A 7,119-nucleotide genomic window follows, 5' to 3' on the forward strand; every position below is an offset into this window, starting at 1 on the left:
TCGGTTAAGCGTCCGACTTCGGCTCAGGTCATGATCTCACAGTTCGTGAGTTCGAGCCCCGCGTCGGGCTCTGTGCTGATAGCCTGCTTCGGATTCTGTGTCTCCTTCTCTCTCTGCCCCTCCCCTGCTCATGCTCTGTCTCTCTCTGTCTCAAAAATAAATAAACATTTAAAAAAATTAAAAAAGAGAGAGAGAGAGAGAGAGAGAGAGAGAGAGAGACGGAGCACGAGTGGGGGAGGGCTCGTGCATGAGCACAAGCCACCCAGGCACACCTCATACTCCCTATTTCTAAGTAAAACACATACAACTTCCTTTCAGCAACATCTCACTGGTGCTGTTGAGAGAGAAACACACAGACTTTAAGGTGGCAAAATGGCATTTTCCTCTTTTCCATTTCTGATCAAGGTTATAGTTCTGCCTCTATTTTATTTGTCTGTTGAGGCTTGTTAGGACCCCGTTGAAGTGGCTCACCCTCTGGAGAGGGGTCCTGAGAGCATTGCACCAGAACCCCTACAAGGGTGTGGATTCCCTCTGGGAAGGGGCGTGTATCCAGGTAATTTGCTAAACCAGAAGCCGCTGTCATGCTAGCAGCAGACGCATCTCTTATGAGATACAATGATCCGTGACCCATGATCGGGATGACATCACAGAGTGTGCTGTGTCCCAGCCTTGCCTGGGAGAGCGTGCACGTCCTCAGTTACAATGCCAGGAAAGTAGCTGTTAGAGCACAGCCAAGATTCGTGATGCGGTGGAAAGGTTTGGGCGATTTCACTTCCTCAGACACCGCTATTTCATCTGTAAAATGAATGTGGAATAGATGAGTCCACCTCTGAATATCTGTAACCGTGTTTCATTAATTCAGAAAGAGTCAAGGTCTGTTCTTTTGTTTGGGGGCTCAAAACCAGGCGGAGAAGTGGGTTTTAGCAGTCTTAGTCAATGGTCTGCTGTTCATCAATAACAGAAGCTCCTTCACACTAGCTTAGGCAAAAGAATAAAATGGCAGGAGAATGTTTGTAAAAATCCCGAGTATCTCACAGAACCCAAGGGCAAGAGTAGAGCTCATGGTAACCAGGAACTGGAAAACTACCAGGAACTATTAATTTCTCTCTCCCTCCTTTCCTTCCTTCCTCCTCCTCCCTCCTTCTCCTTCTGTCTGCCTTCTCCCTTCCCTCCTCCTCCCTCCCTCTCCCTCTTCCCTTCCCCCTCCCTGCCTCCACCTCATTCTCTCTCTCTGGCCAGATGGCTTTCCCCCTCTGACTTTGCACATCTGTTCCCTTCTCTTTAAATGTCCACTTTCTCTCTAGTTAGATGTGGATGAGAATGGCTTTCCATGATGGCAGCCTCTGCTCATCGTTTTCCATAACCCCCAGTTCACCTGGAAGGGAGTCATTCATTCAACTCTGAATGCCAACTCCAATCTGATTGCTTCACCTCAGGTCAGGTGTCCATTCACGGCCAGCAACACAGGGTCATCAATTACAAGCGTAGCTGGCACATGAAGATGGAGATACCCTCAATGAAAGGTGGTTATTGAGCTGGCCAGATACCCCCCAAATGATCTATTTCAACGGTCAGGGTAATTTTTCTTTTTTTTTTTTGTAATTTTTTTTTCAACGTTTTTTATTTATTTTTGGGACAGAGAGAGACAGAGCATGAACGGGGGAGGGGCAGAGAGAGAGGGAGACACAGAATCGGAAACAGGCTCCAGGCTCCGAGCCATCAGCCCAGAGCCTGACGTGGGGCTCGAACTCACGGACCGCGAGATAGTGACCTGGCTGAAGTCGGATGCTTAACCGACTGCACCACCCAGGCGCCCCCAGGGTAATTTTTCTATACAGACAAGTGCAAGGAACAACCACTATAAGAAAGAACTTGACAAGAATAACAAGTATCGGCAAAGACGCAGAGAAAAGGGACGGGCACTTTTGGTGGGAATGTAAATTGGTGCCGCCACTGCGGAAAGCAGTATGGAGGTTCCTTAAAAAATGAAAGATGGAACCACCATATGATCCAGCAATTCCACTTCGGGATATTTATCGGAAAGGAAAAAGCCCCACTAACTTGAAAAGCTTCTGCACCTCCGCGTTCTTTGCAACATTATTTATAATAGCCAAGACGTGAAAGGAACCTACGTGTCCCCTGACGGATGAATAGACAAAGAAGACACGGTATATTATGCAGCCACAAAAAAGAAGAAAATCTTGCCATTCGGGACGACATGCATGGGCCCTGAGAGCATTACGCTAAGTGAAATAAGTCAGACAGAACACGACAAATTCCAGTATGATCTTGCTTATGGATCAAGCTTATGGATCAAGCTTATGGATCAAGCTCCTTCCCCAAAACAACTCGTAGACAGAGAGTACAGATTGGTGGCTGCCAGAGGCAGGGGGTAGAGGAATGAGCAAAATGGGTGAAGGTGATCAGAAGTACCAACTCTCCGTCTTAAGATAAGTAAGTCCTGGAGATGTACTGTAGAGCATGGTGACTGCAGTTAATAATATTATACTGTACATTTGAAAGCTGTTAAGAGACTAGATTTTTTTTAAGTTTCTTCATTTATTTTGAGAAAGAGAGAGAGAAAGAAAAAGCATGAGTGGGGGAGGGGCAGAGGGCGAGGAGAGAGAGAGAGAGAGAATCCCAAGCAGGCTCTGTACTGTCAGCACAGAGCACGACCGGGGCTTGAACTTACAAACTATGAGATCATGACCTGAGCTGAAGTGGGATGCTCACCCCACTGAGCCACCCAGGCGCCGCACGAGGGTAGATCTTAAAAGTTCTCATCTCACACATACACACACACACACAAATGTAACTGTGTGTGGTGATTGATGTTAGCTAGACTTACTGTGGTGATCATTTTGCCATGTATCCAAATATTAAATCATTATGTTTTACACCTGAAACGAACATCATGTGACACATCAATTATACTTCAATAATAAAAAAAGGAAAAAAGAACTCCCCGATTATAAGGCTCTTAGATAAATGAACATGATTCAAAAGTCTTCTTGGAAGGGGGTGGATTCATAGAGTACAGGAGACAGACCGTGAGTCGTGATAACACTATTTTAAAAAACACAATGGAAGTGTTGGGCGCCTGGGTGGCGCAGTCGGTTAAGCGTCCGACTTCGGCCAGGTCACGATCTCGCGGTCCGTGAGTTCGAGCCCCGCGTCGGGCTCTGGCCTGATGGCTCAGAGCCTGGAGCCTGTTTGCGATTCTGTGTCTCCCTCTCTCTCTGCCCCTCCCCCGTTCATGCTCTGTCTCTCTCTGTCCCAAAAATAAATAAACGTTGAAAAAAAATTAAAAAAAAAAAAAACACAATGGAAGTGTAGCCCAAAGTATAACACATAAATAGTTCTAGGGTCTTGTGTATACATTTGCCAATGAAGTTACTGATATATCAATACGTGGATCTGGTGGTATTTCTTTTCTGAACTCAATTAGAATAAGCAGATGGACCGATTTCCAACAGCAGCTCCAAGGCTAATGTGTCCTGATTCTCCCTCTCAGAAGAAAGGCCATCTGATGGAATACCCACACAGAATGACAACGTGTGTGACATTGACATTCTCATGTCTGGTCATAGCTTTTACAGTCTTTAAGCTTATATTATATATATAAAGAAATCGATCTGGACATTGAATGGAAACGGAATCATATAATATGTGGCCTTTTGCATACGGCTTTTTTTCAGTTAGCACAGCGTTACTGTCCATGTTGGAGCCTGTATGAGTATTACCTTACTTTTTATGGCTGAATAATATTCCATAGTATAGATATACCACATTTTTAAAAGTTTACTTATTTGTTTTGAGAGAGAGGAAGAGAGGAACAGAGAGAGAGAGAGAGAGAGAGAGAGAGAGAGAGAGAGAGAATCCCAAGCAGGCTCCGTGTTGTCAGCACAGAGCCCGATGCGGGGCTCGATCTTATGAACTGTGAGATCATGACCGGAGGCGAAGTCAAGAGTCTGATGCCCACTGACTGAGCCACCTAGATATACCACATTTTGTTTATCCATTCACAGCTGCTGAACATTTGGGTGGTTTCCACCTCTTGGCTACAGCGAAGAGGGCTGTTGTGAATATTTGTGTGAGCTCTTGTTTGAACACCTGTTTTCAATTCTTTTGGGTGTATACCTGGGTAGGAGTAGACTTGTTGGGTGACTTGGTAATTCTGTGTTCAACTTATTAAGGAACTGCCAAATTGTTTTCCACAGTGACTGCCCCTTTCTACATTCTCACCAGCAATGTATGAGGGTTCCAATTCCTCCACATCCTTGACAACCCTTAATTCCACACCTCCTCCCCCCCCTTTTTTTTTTTAGTATCGTTATCCCAGTGAGTATGAGGAGGTATTTCACTGTGGCTTTGATTTGCATTGCCCTACTAATTGGTTTCTTGGTTTTTGATCGCGCAGAAAAGATTGTTTGCTCTCAGAGGCATGCATTGTTTTCTTAGAGGTTTAACATTCTCAGGGCTGAGAATACAGTAGGTGATTAATCATTACCCGTTGACAAACCTTTCGTTCAGCAAACATTTACGCGGAGACTCTGAGCTCTGTGCATGGGCTCAGCACCAATCAAAAAGAGTTATATTTAGCTTCAGAAGGTCAGCAGATCAGAGCACATGGATACATTCTAAAGACACTGTGAAAACAGGCCCGGAAGCTGGAAAATTCACACCTCAACAAGAAGCAGCGATGGCAGCTTTAGAAGCTCTTTAATCCATTGCACTGTTGCACCAAAAGGTGGCTGAACATCAATGACAGTCAAAACAGGTATCTGCTGCTGTTTTCATCTCTTTTCATTTTTAATCCAATGTGTCTTGGCAGAAGTCCCTTAAGGCAGATGGGAGCCCACTTCCCAGAAGTGTTTGGTAGATCAGTGTAAGCTGAACACGCCAGGGTGATACGACTTCTGCTGTAATTGAAGGGTCAGGTGCTCTCATTCATGAGACTTCTAATTCTGAGCGGTTACTACATGCAAGGTACTGTCCCATGCAATTTATCAATAGCCGGGAATGTAATGCACAGCTTCCAGGTGTCATCTCAGTCTTACAAAGAGCTCTTTCCCCCGCCTCCGCACTGGCTGCGCTGCCTCGGTTTGCATCTGAGCTCTGCAAGTGACCAGCTATGAGATTTAGCCTCTGTGAGTATCAATTTCCTTCCCTATAAAGATGGGGGGGGGGGGGCGGGAAATGCCCGCCTCTTAGAGTTGTTTCCAGGAGCAGCTAAGATAACCTGGCTAACTTACTACAGTGGCTGGTGCATGAAGAGAAGGCAGTACATGTTAGTTCCCTCTGCCTTCACTACAAGCAGGGGATATTATAGGTAGGATTCCTCTTAGTGTAGATGGGGAAAGTGAGGCATGAGCCTCACAGTGAATGGGAAGTCATCGTCTTTTGGAGCATCTTCTCAGCCCACAACCATCTCCAACTGCCTGAGGACTGAGCTCTGAACCGAGGTGATGGATCTGCCATCAGGTTTGTACCACTGGCCACTGCCCCTCCAGTCACTGTTGATTGAATTGAGGGAGACAGACAATGGAGCTAAAGGAGGCCATTTAGATTCTTGTGCAAGGATTCGGAATTGAGACCAAGAGACCGAAAGTTGGACTCTATGTGTGGCTACACCTGTCGCATAACTTAGGTTCTAGATGCCGCCATATTCTGGCATATGGATGGGGAAGTGGAGAAAGCTGATCCTCGAAGACAGAAGAGGGAAGTAGATATGCAGAGAGAAGTAGAACGGGAGCTGAGAAAGGACCCTGATGAATTTCCAGTTTCCGTCCCTAGTCCTTTCTGAGCCCAGCTCCCATTTCCCCCCTTGGAGTCCACGAGACGCCCACCTGCAGGCTTAGAACCAACTCCCTCACGTTGCTCCTTAAAGTTTGGCGGGCAAGTTCTGCATAGGCCACGAACTCAAATGCGCAAGCAATTGAACTTTATTTCCCCGTAGCACAATGAAATTTTGAGCCCTCGTTCTGCCCGATGGCAGAAAAGCAATCCAGTAAGCTCCAGATAAACTCGGGCATTTCGGCATTGCCCAGGATTTTAGGTGTCACTCAATTCAGGATATCCTCATACACTTCCGTCTCTCCATATTGTCACCTTCAGACATCTTGGGCACTCTGGGTTCAGGGGAGGCATTCAGTCAGTCCCATCCCCCTAGAGAGAGGTGTAACTAAGGCGTGATGAATTCCATTGATCCCATCTCACCATGTCCTGCCAGGCCACCCCCCACCCACCGTCTTCTGCATGACCGCTCTTTGGCTGCTGACAGACATTATTGTGCCCCTTTTAGGAACTCACCAGGATCTGAATCTTTTTATAACTTTTTATTTTATTTATTTATTTAAAACCATTTTAATGTTTATTTTTGAGACACAGAGAGACAGAGCATGAGCAGAGGAGGGGCAGAGAGAGAGGGCGACACAGAATCCGAAGCAGGCTCCAGGCTCTGAGCCGTCAGCACAGAGCCCGACGCGGGGCTCGAACTCACGGACTGTGAGATCATGACCTGAGCCAAAGTCGGACGCTCAACTGACTCAGCCACCCAGGCGTCCCAATATATCTTTTTATCTTAATAAAATGATTTTGACTAAAGTCTGGATGATCTTTAATCTGCGGGAAATAGAGCCATCCAATTATTCTTCTAATTTCTTTCTAATATCCTGTTGACTGCACAGACTTTTTGTTCTGGTCTTTTTAGGGGAGAGCCTTTTGAAACTTGAAATACTTTTTTTTTTTCCTCTCATAAATCCTGGCTGTTAAAAATCAAAAGTGTTGGATTTCAAGACTATTGTTTCTACTGGAAATACCAAAGAATCTAACTTGGAACTAATTTGAGTTTCAAGAACCCAATCTGGAACTGAAATCCCTTTGGCTGAGACATAGCATAGCTCTGACTTGACTGGGAAGGGCCCAGGAAATGCACATTTCTTCATGCTGCATAGAGTGTGAGTCGATTTCTTGTCGGTTGTGGGGTGAAAACCATGGTCTCCCAAGAATGTTTTCTCTCCTTCCACCCTACCTGCCCCTGACAGTTTCCAGGATTATCTCCTCTGTAATGGGCAACCTGCCTTCCACGATCATGTCAACCGGAGCATGGATGCTGGG

General features: G+C 45.8%; 1 long non-coding RNA gene across 1 annotated transcript in view; it reads right to left on the bottom strand.

The window, feature by feature from the left end:
- Nucleotides 1-248: 248 nt before the first annotated feature.
- Nucleotides 249-7,119, bottom strand: part of LOC121028542 (uncharacterized) — a 24,152-nt gene continuing 17,281 nt past the window's right edge. The window contains exon 4 of the long non-coding RNA XR_005789294.1: nt 249-795. This is a non-coding gene — a long non-coding RNA (uncharacterized LOC121028542). The remainder of the gene's footprint in view (nt 796-7,119) is intronic.

This window comes from Herpailurus yagouaroundi, unplaced genomic scaffold, assembly GCF_014898765.1.
Source record: "Herpailurus yagouaroundi ecotype Mexico unplaced genomic scaffold, PumYag 100, whole genome shotgun sequence".
NCBI lineage: Eukaryota > Metazoa > Chordata > Mammalia > Carnivora > Felidae > Herpailurus > Herpailurus yagouaroundi.